The sequence below is a fragment of the Alligator mississippiensis genome, chromosome 1 (genome assembly GCF_030867095.1).
Source record: "Alligator mississippiensis isolate rAllMis1 chromosome 1, rAllMis1, whole genome shotgun sequence".
Classification (NCBI taxonomy): domain Eukaryota; kingdom Metazoa; phylum Chordata; order Crocodylia; family Alligatoridae; genus Alligator; species Alligator mississippiensis.
Genome location: NC_081824.1, coordinates 190,933,835 through 190,952,872, shown reverse-complemented (window position 1 = coordinate 190,952,872; position 19,038 = coordinate 190,933,835).

The following is a 19,038-nucleotide window of genomic DNA, read 5'->3' as shown; positions in this document are numbered from 1 at the left end:
AAAAGTAAGTACAACATGATATTTGCTAAAATACAAACAGCAAACTTCAAGTCAGATCTCTTTAATTTCCCTTTTTCCTTCTTTAGCAATTCTGTATTTTTGCTGAATAGTTTTGTTGCTGTTTCTTCATTTAGGAATGTTTAGGGGGAAAAGGCAAATCACATAAATTGTCTATATACTTCTGGGGAAGCACTATGACAAACTCATGAGAATACTAATTACTATTCAAAATTATGTTAATTTACATAGGCCAAAAACAACTATGTATTTCATTCTGCGCGCGCTGTCGATATATAAACATTGATATATGCAAAACACTTTTAGAAATAAATTGTTATTCAATGGTAAAGCAGTTACCTGTTTTTAACTTTGTAGAAGATCTTAAGGTATCCTTGGGATGAGAGACAGGTCAATTTATGAAGAGAACTGACCCAGTATAAGCAGGACTGACCCCCAGGGCATTCCATTTGATACCGGCTGCCAACTAGACACGAGCCATTGATCACTACCCATTGAACCCAACAATCCAGCCAGCTGTCTATCCACCTTACAGTCCATTCATCCAGCCCGTACTTCCTTACTTTGTTTGCAAGAATGCTGTGGGGGACCATATTGAAAGCCTTGCTAAAGTCAAAGTATATCACATCCACTACTTTCCCCTCATCCACAGAGCCAGTCATCTCATCATAGAAGGCAAACAAGTAGGTCAGGTATGACTTGCCCTTGGTGAATCCATGCTGACTGTTCTTGATCACTTTCTTCTCCTCCAAATGCTTAGAAATAGATTTCTTGAGGACCTGCTTCATGATTTTTCTGGAAATGGATATGAGGCTGACTAGTCTGTAGTTCCCTGGATCCTCCTTCTTCCCTTTCCTAAAGATAGGCATTGTATTTGCCTTTTTTCAATCATCTGGGACCTCCCCCAATCACCACGAGTTTTCAAGATAATGGCCAGCAGCTCTGCAATCACATCAGCCAACTCCCTCAGATGCACTGCATCTGGCCCCATGGACTTGTACACATCCAGCTTTTCTAGTCGCTAACCTGTTTTTTTTTTTAACCTCTGAGGGCTGCTCCCCTTCTCCTGAAAGTGTGCTGCCCGGTCGGTGCAGCAGTCTGGGAGCTGACCTTGTCTGTGAAGACCAAGGTAAAAAGGCATTGAGCACTTCAGCCTTTTCGTCATCACCTGTCACTAGGTTGCCTCCCTCATTCAGTAAAGGACCCACACTTAGCCCAACCCTCCTCTTACTGGTGACATACTTGTAGAAACTCTTCTTGTTACCTTTCATATCCCTTGCTAGCTGCAACTTCAGTTGCACTCTGGCCTTCCTGATTTCATCCCTGCATGCATGAGCAATATTCTTATACTCCTCCCTACTCATCTGTCCAAGCTTCCACTTCTTGTAAGCTTCATTTTTGTGTTTAAGCTCACTGAAGAGTTCCCTGCTAAGCCAAGCTGGTTACCTGCCTTACTTGCTAGTCTTCCTGCACATCAGGATGGTTTGTTCCTCAGTTCCTGTGCCCTCAGTAAAGTTTATTTAAAATACAAGCAGCTCTCCTGGACCCCTTTCCCCCTCAGACTGACCTCCCAGGGGATCCTGCCCATCAGTTCCCTGAGTGAGTCGAAGCCTGCTTTTCTAAAGTCCAGGGTCCTTACTCTGCTGCTGTCCTGAACTCAATCATCTTAGGGTCATTGCCATCCACTTTTATATCCCCCATCAATTCTTCCCTGTTCGTGAGCAGCAGGTCAAGAAGAGCACAGCCCCTAGCTGGTCTCCAACACTTGCACCAGGAAGTTGTCCCCAGCACTCTCCAAAAAATTTCCTAGATTGCCTATATGCACTGCTGTATTGCCCTCCCAGCAGATGTCAGGGTGATTGATGTCCCCCATCAGAGCTGGGGCCTATGATCTGGAAACTTCTGCTGGTTGTCTGAAGAAAGCATCATCCACCTCATCCTCCTGATCTGGTGGTCTACAGCAAAGCCCCACTAAGACATCACCCTTGTTGCTCTCCCCTCTAACTTTAATCTAGAGGCTTTCAACAGGCCTATCTCCAGTTTCATACTGGAGCTCTTAGCAATCATATGGCTATTTTAAATAAAATGTAACTCTTCTTCTCCCCTTCCTGTACTTCCCGAACAGTTTGTACCCATCCATGACAGTGCTCCAGTCATGCAAACTATCCCACCGAGTCTCTGTTATTCCAATTATATCATAGTTTCTTGAGTGTGTGAGGACTTCCAATTCTTCCTGCTTGTTTCCCAGGCTCCATGCGTTCATGTACAGACACCTGAGGTAAGTAGCCAATTGACCTACTTTCTCAATAAAAATGAGGCCTCTCCTGTTGCCCATTCCTGCTTGCTCTTACTCCAGGTTACCCATTTCTGCACTTACTTCAGGGCTTTGGTCTCCATCCGCTGGCCAATGTAATTTAAAGCTCTCCTCACTACGTTAGTGAGCCCATTTTCCCTCTCTTCATCAAGTGGATCCTGACTCTTTCTAGCAATCCTTTTTGGAACAACATCCCATGGTTGAAGGAATCCACTGAGGAAAATCTCTAGACTTCACTAGATCTCTTTGGGAAAGCTTACTAAACTTTGGGCCCCACCTTCAACATTGAGGAGACTGAAGTGTTCTATTGCCCTGTCCCAGGCATGAATGTGACCCCTTCCCCAAATTAACATTGAAGGAAAGACCCTGGAGATAGTCAAGTACTTCCCCTTCCTAAGTAGCCACTTCTCTCAGAGTGAACATTGATCAGGAAATCCAGCAGAGGATCTGGCATGTAAGTGCCTCCTTTGGAAAGTCGCTTTGACATGTCTTTATTTGTTGTAGCCTCCAGTAAGACACCAAGATCCAAGTCTACAATGCTGTCATCATCCCCATTCTCCTCTATGTATGTGAAATGTGGGTGACCTACCATTATTACTCTCAAGAGCCTGGAGAGGTATCACCAATGATGCCTCCAGAAAATCCTATGAATCAAATGGGAAGATTGCTACACAAATACCAGCATCCTTGATGAAGCCGATGTTACAAGCATTGAGTCGATGATCTTCAAGTGCTGGTTATGCTGGACCAGACATTGTGTGGAGATGCCTGACTTTCAACTACCAAAACAAGTGCTCTCTTTCCATCTTAGTAGTGGCCCGAGATCTCCTGGTGATCATGAGGCCAGAGGAAAAGCTACAAGGACACATTGAAGGCATACCTCAAGAAAACAGATGCTGATATCAAAAGATGGGAGGAGCTGGCTGCCAACTGACTCCAATAGCACCACAACCTCAACCAAGTGCAATCCCATTTCAAGGTAAGTGTCTTACTCTCAAAGCAGAGGAGAGAGCAGAGGAAGGAAAAGGAGAGGAATCCCAGCCTGCAGTCTACTCTCCCCTTTGGAAAAAGCTGCAACTTCTGTGGATGGATCTGTCACTCAAAGATTGGACTCTTAAGTCACCTTAAGACCTATGAATGAGCCATGGCAGAAATCCTCCTCCTCCTCGAATCAAGGGATTGCCAATGATGACAAACTGTAGCCACTGTCTCTGGCTGCCTTAGGCAGTGTGGTGTGCCCAGCCCTGTGTGGGGGAAGCTGTGAATGGGGATCCATCTACCCCTGCAGTGCTAATCACTGCTCCTGCACCCCCCTTTACAAAACCCTGGATTCAACATAACCCAACTTCTCAAAACTGGAGGGAAGACAAGCACAGTTTTCTCCTCACTTACAAAAAAACAGACAACTCAAAAGCTGGAAATTTCAAATAACCAAGCATCACAGTATATGAGAGAGATTTTCAAAAGCGAATGCCAGCAGCATCAGCAAATTATACAGACCTGCTTTTTATTACACAGAAATATTCCCATTGATCCCTTATGGAAAGCACTGTTTTCAACAGCTAGTTTGGGATTAATGTTTTCTAATTTTAGAAACAACTGATACTGATCTCAGCTGTCAGTTAAAACTTACTCTTCTATGCTTTTCTTCTTCCATAATCCCCTCAAGCAAACTGACATCTACTTATATAGTTTTCCAATCTCTAAACCAATGTAATAAAAGTACAATTTTGAACTGATAGGTCTAGATACAAGAATATCAATCTGATAAGATATAGGAAAACAAAAATGTGCAGCCAAAACCCATAAGAAATAAGCCACCCATAAAACCTCTTTCTTATTCTAAAATAATTTAATTCTGCTCTTAATTAGATCCATCCAACAACACTGATTTCAATGTAGCTTTAAAAGTATAAATGGGCACAATTTAGCACATTAGATTACTTGGATAGTTTCTTCTAAAAATGTGCACCACAGAGTCATTCCCCTGCCCCATGCCAGATCCAGTGCATATTGCACCCCATTCCAGCCAGTTTGGGACCCATGTTGCATATTGAGCTTACCTCTGCTTCAGAAAGGGCAGATCACTTCTACCCACAGTGCCTGGGACGTGTGCCACACAAGGTGCCTACTATAGCCAGCCAAAGACCTGAACTTCATGCAGTACCTGCTCCAGCTGGTCTGAGATCCATGTGAAAGGAAGTAGGACTTTGTGCATTTTTGTAACAGCTTCAAGCTTGTTTCTCCACTCACTGACTTAAGGAGAAATATAGCCACTGGCTGTTGTGGGTGTTGGATCAGATCCTCTTGTAACTCCACTAAAGGTACATAAGAAGTTAATTCAGCCTCTCATTTCCCAACAATATGAGCTCTTATGCAGCAACTTCATGAACTGATTTTTTTTAGCTTATGTCTATGAAATCCAAGTAAACATCATGCTCCCCTACAAAAAAATAACAGGACACTACATATAACTAAGCCAGTGCTTTCAATTAAAAATAGCTTGTTTCCAAGATTGCCATTTAAGTAGATGCCCCAGGAAACTATGTATCACTCTTTAGGTGAATGCTGGTAAGAAGTGGTGGACTGACGGTCAGCACTGGTAAGACAGACTGACAAAATGTTTCACATCTCTAAATATAGCCTCTGGCAATGAAAAGGTCAGCTAATAAGATGGGTGTGAAGTTGAACTAGCAGCAAGTAGTAGCTTTGTGTAAACATCCAATTGGTGATAATGACCCTGGAAAAAACACCTGCTCTTTTGGTGGAAGCTTGCATGTACTGTATCATTGGCATATGTTAGGTTTAGATAGTAATTCCTGTTTATACTGTAGCCAAATTTTGTATGATCGGCAGCAAACTACACACGACTGAAAAGTGAAACACTAGCGAGTCATAATGGTTTTTTTGATTACAGGTTCTCAGAGGAAGCAAATGAAAGAGTTAAACTCAAAACTCAACTAAATACACTGAGTGTGTTGGAGGGGAAAATATATATGCTGGATTTTCAATGAGCAGTGTGAGGAACTGGGCATGTTTAATTGTGCTATACATTTCAGTCCTATCTTACATGCCAGGGGTGTCAAACTCATTTGGCTCTGTGGGTCAGATGAGTGGTGCAGGGCTGGTCCACAGGCCAAATGAATGGCAAGTGGCTGGCCCCATGGGCTGAATCAGCCCCATGAAGCCACCCTCCCCACCTGCACCCTACATGCCAGATCCAGTACATGTGGCACTTGCTCCGGTTGGTGTTGGTGTGGGACTGTGCCACACAGGGTGCCCACTCTGGCTGAGCTGGAATGCACGCTGCACATGGTGTTCATACTGGAGCAGTCAGAGGAAACGGCATATGCAGCACAGGTCCCAGACTGGCTGGAGTGGGAGCAGCATGCCTCAATGTCCTGGACTGGCTGGCGCAGGCACCGCATGCAGTGCATGTCCTGGACCAGCCAGGGCAGGCACCATGTGTGGTGCGTGTCACATGTCATGTGCCCTGCAGGCAGGGCCAATATGGTACAAACTGTGTAGTTTGACCCTGGGTCAACTCCAGACCTAGGGGCAGCACCGAGGAATTGGGGATAGGGCTCCATGGGCTGGATCCAGCCTGCAAGCCATATCTTTTACACCCCTGTTGCATGCAAATAAAGTCCACATTCTCAGCATAATTTTGCAATGCTACAAATGCATATTTTAAATGGTACAGAACAGATTTCCAGTATTGGCATGGAACAGTACTGGGTATTTCTCCTCCCATCTACACAACTATTAAAATTATAGATGGGAGCCAGCACCTTGACCATCTAATCCATCTACCAACCAGTGTAGAGGGTTAGTGAGAAATGTGTTCACATCCATCCTTACACTACCTTCTTCAGTAGTCTGCTTGGTCTAAGTACAGGAAGCTTCCTCCGCTTCTCACAGGATGGTATTTCACATTCTAGTCCTAGAGACAAAGAAGAAGTCTAGGAAGCTTTTTTCTGTTTTGGAGCCTAGTTCTGTATACATGAAAAAGGAAAAGGATTTGCTCATGTGAACCTGCATTGAAACAGAGCGGAGAATAAAACATCATCCACCAACATACTACAAAGGGACATCTATGCATTTATCTTTGTATGGTGTGTGGTCCCCAGCACTATTACAACTAACCGCCTGCACACAGCTACCAGTGCAGTCATCTGCAAGGAAAGGGTGACAGCAGACAAGGCAAGCATGCTGGGTTTGGGTCATTGTATGGAGTCATACTCACGCCATACCAGTAGTTAGTGAGAAATGTGTTCACACCCATCCTACTCATTCCTCTGCAATAAGTGTCTGGGGAAGTTACTTCTGATGTGCAATGAGAGTCTCCCACAGATGAGTCTTCCACTGCAGTGGATATTAGAATTTGGCTCATGCTTTTTAAATGTTTTTTATTTAATCTCATTCAATTACTCTTGCTTAACCCTCCTTGAACTAGTTCAAACAATTTCCCTCCCTCACTGCTGTTTTTGTACATCAGGCAGCTCTTCTGCTAACATTTTTGTTGGAAACAGACAGGAGGGGGGTTGGCTACATTTACACAGCCTGCTCGCCTTAACACTAGGAGAACAGCTCTGATTCCATCCAGTAGTTCCCTGCACACAGCCAAGCACAGAATCTCATCCTCATTCCAGGGCTCCATTGGTCATGATTGTTTCAAAGCTGCAGTGAAAGCATTTGAACAATGTAGCTGAAACACCTGTTTCATTATTTTAAGAAGAAAATTCTCTTTTGTTACAAGAGGAAAGGAAAGAAAAAGAATACAATTTTGATTTTTTTTAAAAAGGCTGCAAGGTCCTTACTTTGATACACCCACACATCAGTCATCACTCCCCCACAAATGCTGCCCTCTTGCAATTGGAATTGGGAGAACCGTGGTGCAGGTCAGCAATGTAATGTAATTAGTAAAGTAAAATTAAAAAAAAAAATAACCTCTGCTCCTTCCACCTTTTCTAATGATCTCAAGCACTGTAGTTGAGTGACATTATGCCTACACTTTAACTAGGTATACTTCGGTTTTGAAACCAGCAAATTTAAATTTATAGACAATGGTAGATGACAAACATAATTATCTGCTGTCCTGCTGGGTAGAATACTTGCATTTAATTTCTACCTATTGGGCTGAAAGGAGGTACACTTTCACAGCACTTCAGATGCAGGTTGAAAACCTCTATTATACCCATCTCATTTCTAAACAAAGGTGTGTGCTATTATCTATTTAAAAAATACCTTTTCCTCTGTGAAAAACAAACAGCCTACTTTACATAGTGCTGTGCATCTGTGACGTAAGGTAAGTACTGATACAAGGCTCCACTCTGCTTCTTTCACTCATACTAAGTAATGCCATACTGAACAAATATCCTCATTCACTTGAACATGGTGAAGAGAGAATGTGGCAGAGTCACACCCATAATTAAAAGTGTTTTTACATGTATTTAGTTCTAACATTTTGGCATTTGGCAAACTCACTACATCCCCTTTACGTTTCTTCCCTTTCTTTTTCTCAGATTTCATTCTACCCATTTCAGCTGCGAGCCCCCCTGTGAGAGAGGGCAGTATTCACTGTCCACATTTCACAGATAGAGGACTGAAGCTCAGGAACCTCAGGGGATTTTTGCCCTGGCCACGCAGCAAGTCTGATGTGGAGCAGGAAACACTGGCCCAGTTCTCAGAGCCAGCTGTAACCACTCAACCATCCTTCCTCTGTTCTCCTTTGTCAGCCTAGCCCATCCTCTTATTCCTCTTGCTTCTCTTTTCCGAGCTGCCTCCTCAACCTCTCACCCTTGCTTCACCAGTCATGCTACCTCCTTTCCATCTGCTCACTCTTCATTAGGAGTTGTATATACAAAGGATGGTGCATAGTAAGAAAGGCCATGTTGTTACAGATACAGCATAAAACTAAGTTGAGCCCCAAAAACTTGCAGACATAGGGAAAACAATCTTAACCAGCAACTCCTATTCCCCCTATATTTTTGCTTTATGTTCCTAGAGCACAAATTTACTTTGTACCTGTGCTTTGTGAAACTGTAGCAAATTGCTACATGTTAGCCAAGTTCTGGACTTCACAATCTAAGTAATTTACCTTGTTCCAGTCACAGAACTGGTAGAGAAGTAAGTCTGGAAGACATGTGCTGTCTTGTCAGAAGTCTGGAAACCTTTGTTATATCACTTAAACATTTTTGCTTTTCCACAAAAAAAAAAATATCCTTACCTTGTGGTACTCATTTTAAACTATCCCATACCTTTTCCAGGGTACTAAGTTTATTCTCTTTTCTGGATGAACACTTTACAATCTTTTGATTTGGTTCCTATCTGCTCAGTTTCTCCCACATTTCCAATTTGCCATTTTTATTGCTATCCTGCAATGTGTTGAAAGACTTGAGGATTTTTCTAAAGAGAATTTTGAAAAATCTTCTCTCATAAATCAGCAACTCAGATTCAAACATTTTGTCACTCTGCTGCCATACTTCCTTCACTATTTCTACCTACCTCTTCTAAGAAATGAGGTGCCCTGAATTAAAAGTAATACTTCTTTTGTTAACATGAATTACATAAGAGAGAAAATTACCTCTTTTTTTTTAATATTACCTCTACATGTACAGCCCCCAATTTGCCTACTTTTCTTTCAAGTGCTCCCTGTTTATTGCAGTGTGTGTGTGTGTGATGAGCGCGCGCACACACACACGCATGCACACACGCACACAGATATGAATTTATATTAATCTACACACACATATATATGCCCATATGTTTTATCTCAAATGAAAATATCATATTCTCTATTCAGCAGCATTCCCTCAGTAACTTGTGTTACATTAATTATTCTATAGGTTTTTTCATTTTCTTTTGTTTTCTTTTATATGCCCGCCTAAGTCCATGAAATCAGCACTTAAAAGTCTAAAGACAGATATATTTCTATCCTACAGTATTTCTTCCAAGTTTGTGCACTAATCTTGCACAGATCAAATGGGTATTGAACCCTGAGTTGCTCAGATAAAGGATCACATCTCTTCTTTATAAATTTTCACCCCATCATGTCTGGCAATAGGTTCCTTACCCAAAGCACCCTCTAACAGTTCTCTTCTTTGTAAAGTAAGAAAATAAAATAACTGCTTAAGAGATCTCTCCTTCCATTTCCTCCGAGTCCACTCCATCATTTTAATAGCTGGATTTTTCTTTCACCAAGACGTTCCAAACAGATCAAGTATGAGGATATGGAGATCATGGACTATGAAGTGCTCCCCAGCTTCTGTCTTGTTCATTTCAACCATAAATATAATTAAGACTGAGACTCTCAATTCCTCAACGATTCAGGCAGTACTCCTATTTTGTTTATTTATAAATGTAGGTTTAGGAAAGTCCTGGCCAACATTTTCAAAAGTGACCTCCACCATTAGGTGTTCAATTTGAGATGCCTTGGGGTTGATCTGCAGAACTGTCTACTCGATCAGGACTAAATGTCTCAGATTGGTCACCCGCAAACAGAAAACCCCCAAATCAGAGATATTTGGAAATGATGACCTCTGTGATATGTCCAGGTAACCATTTCGGATATCACTGCTTCAACACAATGTTCAGCAGGAACACACTAGATATGTACCATTGGATGGATTCTCAGGGTAAAACCAAAAGTACAAATGAGAAATATTTAATTTCAGAGAGCAGTAAAACAGATTTAAAGATACTGTGAATTAGCTTGCTATAAAAAGAGATAAAGTATAGGAAGGAAATAAAATGTACATCTGAAAAAAAAATAAATGGTGGGCTTCTGTTTTATGAAGTCTGCAGTTTATGCCAAATTTCTCAGTAATATTTTGACATTAGAGACCGAAATAAAGATTTGTTTTTAAAACATTATAATTAGCTGTCTGAAGCTAGATTTTAAATGGATAGTATTTGAAGTGTTTTAATAGTTAATAAGTTAATCAGAAAAGAGCAGGAATTAAAAAAAGAAAAGAAAAGAATAATTAAGACTCTTGTGGCGAGATCTACTTAAAGCCTGTACAAACCTAGGACTATGACAGGTTTCGAACCCTGATTACATCCTGTGGCCATTATTGTGATATAATGAGATAACGAGAGGAGGGGATAAAAGAACAGTTCCAACGCAAAGGGATGGTACCTATCAGCACCTCAGCAAGCACTGCTACAGATGCTAGATGCTTTCCTGTTTTGGAGTAATTACAGATGTGACTTCTGATCACCCCAATTTGTAACATACAGAGCTAGAGAATAAATGGCAGTTTGGTTTGTTAAATGAACAAAGAAAAGAACTCAGAAGTCCCATCATTGCCCACCTGCTGTTCACAAGTGCTCAGTGGGCATGACAGCAAGTCATTCATTGTGCCTCTGAGAAGACAGTGCCATGAAGGAGAACAAGTTGATGAGGAAAATCTGCCAACCTGGGAATGAACAGGATGTTTACAGAAACGCATAGAGAGGGTTTTTCTCTCTCTTCAAGTATTCCTCTAGGCAATTTCAATAGTTGGGCTTTGGGTCCAATTCCAACGATCCCAAAGAGAATATGTGTGCTTCTGAAAGAGTGTGATACCATGAAAGATGAGGAGAGGCTTCAGGACGGTACTGAGTGATTTCTGACCAGTGCAAAGTCGTCTGACAGAGGTCTCTTTCCTAAGTGTCTAAATTCTAATTGATCAGTACTATGTAACATAGGCTTCTTGCAGACATGGCAACAGAAACAACAACTTTGCTTTTCTTTAAACTGGGTTGTATCAATGGGAGTGTCACTTGGGGGTTACAGTGGACCATAAGCTAAATATGAGCCAACAGTATTCGCTTCCTTAAAAAAAGCCAACCACATATTGGGCTGTATCAACAGGAATGTCACTTGTAAATCAAGGGAAGTGATTCTTCCACTCTGTTTGGTACTGGTAAGGCCATACCTTGGGCACTGTGTCTAGTTTTGGACTCCCCACTTCAAGAAAGATGTGGACAAATGGGAAACAGTCCAGAGCAGAGTGACAAAAAAGTATTAGAGGTCTGGAAAGCATGACTTATGAGGAAAGGCTGAAAGAACTAGGGATACTTAGTCTGGAGAAGAGAGGAATGAGGGGGTACACTGATTTGAGGACTGTTAGAAGTCTTTAAATACCTGAAGGGTGATTATAGAGAGGATGGAGATGGACTATTCTATGTGGCTGTAAGATACAAGACTATGAGCAATAGCCTCAAGCAACATCAGAGGAAACTTAGGCTGGCAATTACAAAGAACTTTCTGACTATGAGGGTGGTCAATCACTGGAACAGGCTACCTACAGAAGTTGTGAAATCACCATCCCACTTGGCTTGGCTGCTTTAGTCAGGGAGGATCTGGCCTTGAGCAGGGGGATGAACTATTTGACCTCATAAGATTCCCTTCCAGCTCTACTTTCCTATGATCCTAAAATGTCATTTATTCTTTCATATGTAATGTAACATTTATCTAGATCAGGGGCATCAAACTTAAAGTCCCTGGGCCAGATCCAGTCTGTGGAGCCAAGTTGTATGGAGCTGATAGAAGGGCTGAGAATTTGGGGGGCAGGACAAGTGAGAGAGAAGCCTACCACCTAAAATTTGGACATGGACCTCCATTGGGCTTGAGTGTCAGCAGTGGAGAGTGAATAGCAGCTGTATTGGGCCCCAGAGCTACCTCCCCCACCAATACTGTCACTGCTGCTGCTTGCCCCAATACCACCTCATCTGGATTCAGCTCATAAGGAACCCTGTGGGCTAGATCCAGCTCAAGTGACAGGGTGGGTTTGACAACTGCAATCTATAGCAAGAACCTTATACGACCTCAGGGCTTTGAGAGGTTTGTTTTAGATTTCTCTGTCTGGCATATTCTAACTGCTTTGTCCAGAGTTAATTCTGAAAGTTGCAATAGCCCATTTGAATTTTAGCCTCTTATCAGAGACTCAGTTAACCACACTTTGCAAGACAGGTTCTTCTGCTTACATCAGTCACAAACTCAATTCACTTCAGTTGTGAAACATCTGTTTAAAGCCACCCCTCTCATGTTTCATTTGTATATAAAGTGTAATGCTCCTCAGATGTCTAATAGTTTCGTAGTTAAGTTACCTCTGTCTTGAGTTAACTACAAATTATCAAAAAAGCAAGGGATTCAGGATAAACTCTTATAAGAAATTGGCCTATCTTCAAATTATCTTCTTGGCTAGGGACAGAAGTTACACATAAACCCATTTAAGTCATCAGAAACTGGTTTAAACCTGTAACAGAACAGAAGCTCAGCACATAAACCAGTTTCAAAATGGCTGAAACTGGTTTAAGATAAACCTGGTTGAATGTAGTATCAGACTTAACTGATTTTGGTCAAACCAGTTTAATGAAACTTCTGTCCCAGACCCCTTCCTTGTTCAAGTTAAATCACAGTTCCCCAGCATCCGAGCATGATTTGCAGGCCTGGGCTGTGCTGGGCTGTGCTGTCTGCTCTCAAGAGCAGGGCTGGCCCTGCCCCTCTGCTCCCTAGCTGGGGCACTGAGAGCTGACTGACACAGGGATGGTGGGGGCAAGCCCAGCTGGGGATGCAGCCCAGTCTACAGGGGGGGACTACTCCCCCTCAGGCAAAACCCCACTGGGATCTGGGGCCAGACAGTGGGGGTTAAACACTCCTTCCCTTGCTCAAATTTACTGCTGGCTGCAACTGTGGACTACAAATCCCAGAGATACCTGGAAGCAGGAAGAAGAAGTGATAAGCAGAGTCCTGCTGCTGTGAGTCTGGACTGAAAATCCTAGAGACCTTGGGGGAAGCAGGAAAAGGAAGCAAACATACAGTCCATGCTGGCTGTGCCAGAGAGTTGTGCTCTAGGACCTCTGGCTTCTGGCTTAGGCCACTGCAGGCATGTAGCTGCATTTCCTGAATCAAAAGAGAATGTCTATTAATTTTATTAGTTCAATCTTTCAGCTTAGATTAACCTGCAAAGACTGAATCAATTCAGCCTTGGGCTTTTTGAATGCCTATACTTAGCCTGAGTGTAAATTGCAAATGTCAAAATTCTGCTATAGTATCAGGCTCTGAGATAAGAAATGCTGCTTGGCACCTTTCATCAATACATCAGAGTCCTGTTGCTGTAATTCTGGACTGAAAATCCCAGAGACCTTGGACGCAGAGGTAGAAAGAGGAAGTGAACACAACCAGAGAGCTGTGCTCTACTGCCCCAAGCTTCTGGCCTGAGCCACTGCAGGCATGTGACTGCATTTCCTGAATCAAAAGTAAATGTCTGTCACTTCTTTTTCAATTTAATCTGTGCAATTTAGACTAACCTGAAAAGACTGAATCAATTCAGCCTTGGCTTCTTGACTGTCTGTACCTAGCCCTTTTGGCTGATGTCCACCACCCGCAGATACAAAGTTATAACATCTCTAGTTACCCTCACTTTTCAGAGGGTGACAAGTTCTCCTGACATTTGAGGGCCTAGTCCTACATGCCCTGGGAATTCCCTGAGATCCCAGAAGCACATCTTGGTAAAGTGGGAAAGCTGGGCAGGCTCTCCCAGGCTTTGAGGTGCCTGATCCTGCATGGGAATTCCTGGAGTGTGCAGGATCAGGCCCCTGAAGCCCCCGCCCCTGCCCATGGCAGGAAAGTACTGGTAGCTCCATGCTATTCACACTCTCCCACCATAAAGCAAATAGATGTGCACCACAATAAAGCAGCACAAATAATTAGGGCTGTGTGAAGCTTCAGTCCCTGATTCAATTCAGTGGAGATTCGGCTCAATTCAGTGGCTGAATCTCTGAACCCGAATCAAGTCAAAGGACCCTTGAATCTGTCTGAATTGAATCAGAACTCTCTGAATCTATTCAGCGAGATTTGGAAAGATTCAGAGATTCAGACATAGACACAGCTTTACATGTTTTTTCTATAGACCCCTAGGTAGCAGGCAGCTCATGAGTGCTGCGATGCTGTTGTACATAGAGTGTCCAACAGAAGCGTGGGGGGTCCCCCAGCACACTCAGCAGCAGTCCCAGAAGTGGACCAGAAACACTTCTGGTCCACTTCTGGGTCCATCAGGGAGCGCGCTGGGGGGCCCCCCTGTGTCCCCCTCGGCTCAGTGACTGGTATCTCCTGGGTCTGGGGAGGGGGCACCCAGGGTCCCCCTATGACTGATCACTGAGCTGAAGAGGTGCGGGGGGGGGGCCCCCATGTGCTTGGCAGCAAACCCAGAAGTGGACTGAAAGTATTTCCAATCCACTTCCCGGTTCACCGTTGAGCACACAGGGGGTCTCCCCATGCTCCTGTGGGAAGCACCATCCACCCCACCATCATAGCATTCACAAGCCACACCTGGTACCTTGAGGTATGTAGAAAAAGCATTTAAAGCTGTGTCTATGTCCAAATCACTGATTCTCCAAATCAATATCGAATCTTCAGATCACAAATCTTTAGGGACAGTGATTCAAATCAACAAATCAAATCACTGTCCCTGATTCAGGCCAAATCCAAATCCAAATTGAATAGCGCCGGCTTCACACACCACTACAAATTATTGCTATATTCTGTTGTGGCCACAAATTTGGGAATTTGTGGCATGACAAAAGTTATGGATGTCTATTTGCTTGCACTCTGTGGTGCCATGGAAATTATTATGGGGGGACAAAGACGAGGAAAGATGACATCTGTTTCCACCTTTAGGGCCAAGTAGTCTGAAGGAGGTCTGCTTCATTCCATGTCTGCATCAGTACTAGAGAACATGAGCCTCTGAATAACACAGTAACAGGCTCCAACTGATTCAAGGAGGATCCTCTTAAAGCTACGGCTCCCCACATATGCTGTATGTCAAAGCAGGAGCTTCATCTGCCGTGACAATGCAAAGAAAGAAGTTATTTCATTTACAATTCTTCACTGTGAGATAACTAACTGCAACATGAGTTATGTATCCGTAGCTATAAGTGGGAATAGATAATAAAGTTAAGATCAATTGTCTCAGTACAGAGCTCTTCAGCTAAGAAGAAGATTATGATTAGACTAAGGTATTAAGAGATTTTCTGTAATTTGAGATTTTAAATGACAGCTTTTGATGGCATGTGACTGAGTCAGACTAATGCTGTGTAAAAATGGCTGCTGAACATTAGTTTAATCTGTGTGCTCCTATTCTAATAGGGATTAGAGTTTGCTGGAAGTGCCACTCAACTGGCAAGCTGAGTTCACAATGGGCCTAAGTGTAAGAAATGCTAGAAAAGCAGGATGGTACTAAGGTGATGAATGCAGTATAAGAACCCACACAAGTAGGACAGATGAGACTAGAACCTCAAGTCAGTTAAGCCTTCTGAATCATCAGCAAATTTGTCAGCTGAAATCCAGCTGGAGAATGGTTATTACTAGTGATGAGAAAGATGGAGAGAACCCTGCCTGAGTGTCACTTTCCAGGTTGAGTTTCTGCATGGAAGGGCAGATACAGAAAATGCAAATAAACAAAACAAAACAAAAAACCCTTCTTTTCCCTGAGAAATAGAATACATCATCATTTAAACCACTGAAACCCTCACTGCACCACTTTTGCAATCAACTGAGACCCCCACTGCATCACATTTGGAGCAGAAACACAATCAAAGAAAGGCACAGTATTTGTGAAAAGTTGTGGTATTCTTTTGAGTACAGAAGAATTAGCTTTCTGAGAAAGCAGCCCTTATTGAATTTTGTTGCAATTATTAACAGGATTTATTCTCCTAGGAAACTGCCATTATTGGGCATTGCTAGGTCCCTATCACACAGATGATGGCACACAGAAAAAAAAACAAAAAACTTTGTTTTTGCCCTAAGCACCAATGCCGTTTCACAAAAATCATGCGAAAAAACTGCACCAATGGCATATTTTATGCTTGAAGGGTGAGGTATTTAATAGAGCAATAAGAATGATAATGTGTCTCTATGATTAAAGTTACGATCACAGATCACGAAAGATGAGCTATTTTAGTGGGAAATGGCAATTCAGAGAAGACTTCAAAGTGATTTCCTTATAGTTTCTATCATTATTAATGAGGCTGATATAGCAGAAACTTGCAAGAAGAGAGAGATGAAATAAGGGGGATGGAGATTAAAGTATCAGGAGGAGAGTTAAAACAGAATTTGAGAGGAAAAGAAAATATAAGAAAAAAAAGCTGACAAAAAAAATGAAATGCACAAAGTCCCAAGACAGTTGCAAAAGATGAGACAATGTCAATCTTTCCAAAAGACAGTGAGGGAACGTTTTATGCCAAGAATGGAAAAGATTGTGGGTAGTGGTAGAAAATAGAAAGCTGGAATAAACAGAGTAGTAACTAGAGGCTTTCTCCAGTTCAACTCTGCTTTGCCAGTAGGTGTCACAGCAGTCAATGTTATTGTTTTACACACTGTGCCAAGTTACACTGTTATCTGTCACAGAGAAAATCACTAGCGCATACATATAGAAGTTGAAATAAATCAAGGTTAATGAAGAATAAAGTCATTTTTGTGTAGTTCTATATAAAACTATTTCAAGTATCCTTAAAGGGCTTGAAAAATATGCCAAAAACAGATTGCCAAATGTTACCATATGTAAGCAAACACAACCACTCATACCTGCTTTTAGGATTTCTCTCAGGCATTAAATGATCTATACTGGCAAAGGTAAAATGAAAAGGGATGCTTATTACTTATTCCCCTGATTATATTAATGAAACCCTAATTGGTATCCAGTGTTATGATGTATTTCCAAATGCGTCTGGCACAAGAAACTATACTTATAAAACAGAAGGTTGCCTGCAATACTAAACAGAAAGCCTGCATGACAGTGCATAGAGAGTAGACAATTTAAGAGAATTTCTAATAAAATATTTTCAATTTCTTTAAAACTAGCCTAAAGAATTAACACATTCAAAAGAGTTTTGATAAAATGTTCACACATTCCAGTAGCTATCCATCGATACCTTTGCTCAGCACAATGGCGAGAAAAGACTTTAACCGCATTTAGAAGTGACAGAAGCAGCAAAGACTCCCATTATGTGGCTCCCTTTATGCTAGGACTTAGCTCTGCAGAGATGAAGCACTATGGATATGGAATGTATGGAATTATTTTATATGGATTCTCCTTTGGAATACACTGTCATTTATCATGATTTCCAGGACATATTTCTGTTCTAGACAGCACAAGCAGTCAGTGTGGTAGAGGCAATATCTTTTATTAGACCAAGTAGAAAATTGCAAAAAAAAATCTTTATTTGCAAGCTTTTGGGCTTGAAGAATTTTTTTTTGCAACTATCTTATTGGTCTAATAAAAGATATTTGCCTCTACCACAGTGACTGATTTTGCTTTTAGACCAACACAGCTACAACCTTTATCCCTAAGCAGCACAATGTCTTCCTTCTCTTCTTCTCAGTGTTTGTGTCCTGACTGTTTTTCCAAAAGAGTTTTAGGGGAGCATATCTGGTCATAGATTGAACTGACTTTCAAGCTAAGGACAGAAGTTACACATAAACTGGTAAAAGTGATCAGAAACCAGTTCAAATCTGTAACACAACAGAAGTTCGGTACACATAAACCACTTTCAAGATGGCCAAAACCAGTTTAAGATAAACCTGGATGGATGTAGCATCAGACTTAACAGAGTTAGGTTAAACTGTTTTTTTGAACTTCTGCCCCACATCCTCGTCTTTCTGGCACACCTATCGTTGACTTCATGGCCAAATGCATGAATGATTCCACATGTGCTTGTTACTCACATGCTTCATTCTGTAGCATTTGACTTCGTTTGACCCTAAGAGAGGAAGAGAAGCAGTGGTGAAGAGATATGGACTATTGCTGAAATACTCTGTATGTGAAGACACCAGGGCAGAGCAACTCTGCTAGCAGGGCGCAGGAACCTCCAGAAATAGGATATTAAAGTCACTCAATGTGCTGACTGTCTGTTTCTTAATCCATATAGGAATTTTCTGTTGTTAACAGTCTATCTGGAGGTCATACTTAGTCACCCTCCAAAAGTCACCCTAGAATCCATGCCTGATCAGCACAAGACTGAGATGTACCTGATGTGAGTGCTGCATCCTAAAACTCACATTGCTTTGCATATCAACTACAGATTTCTGTTTGTCACCAGCAACTGAGAAAACCAATCACCCGTTAACCCAAAAAATCCACAACTTTCTGATTTTCTTTAAATATTCGTGTTTGCTTGGCATGACCCAGATTATAAATGTGAATTGGGTCAGTAGTTCCACTCAGTTTTATAAAATCACCAAAACACAACAGGTCCTACAATGGGGTAAAGAGACTTACTCTTTAATAGCCATTTGCCCTGTTAAATACAGAGAATCAGTGATTATATTGTGACATCATATTTCTCCAAATAAAAAAAATAAGCCAACTGTGGTAATGATTATTGTTTTGTTCCTCATGTTTACATAACTAAGCTTTACACAGCTGAGGACCCCATTTCAGTGCTTCTATGAAAAGCTGTTGACTACAAGCTTTGGGATATGAGAAAATGTTAATGAGGACCAGGAAATGGAAGCAGTGGAATGCCTCACTGTACTGTGTTCACTCAAACCACTGATTTCAATGAGGTGCTGTTAAAAAAATAGACCTGTCACTTAAAATAAGCCCACTGTTGCTTTGAAGGGCTCCTGCTCCAACATCTCACTGACGCTGCATTCAAGCTGATGCTGGCATACTTAAAAGTGACAGGTCTGAAATGCCTCTGTGTTCTTAATGAAATAG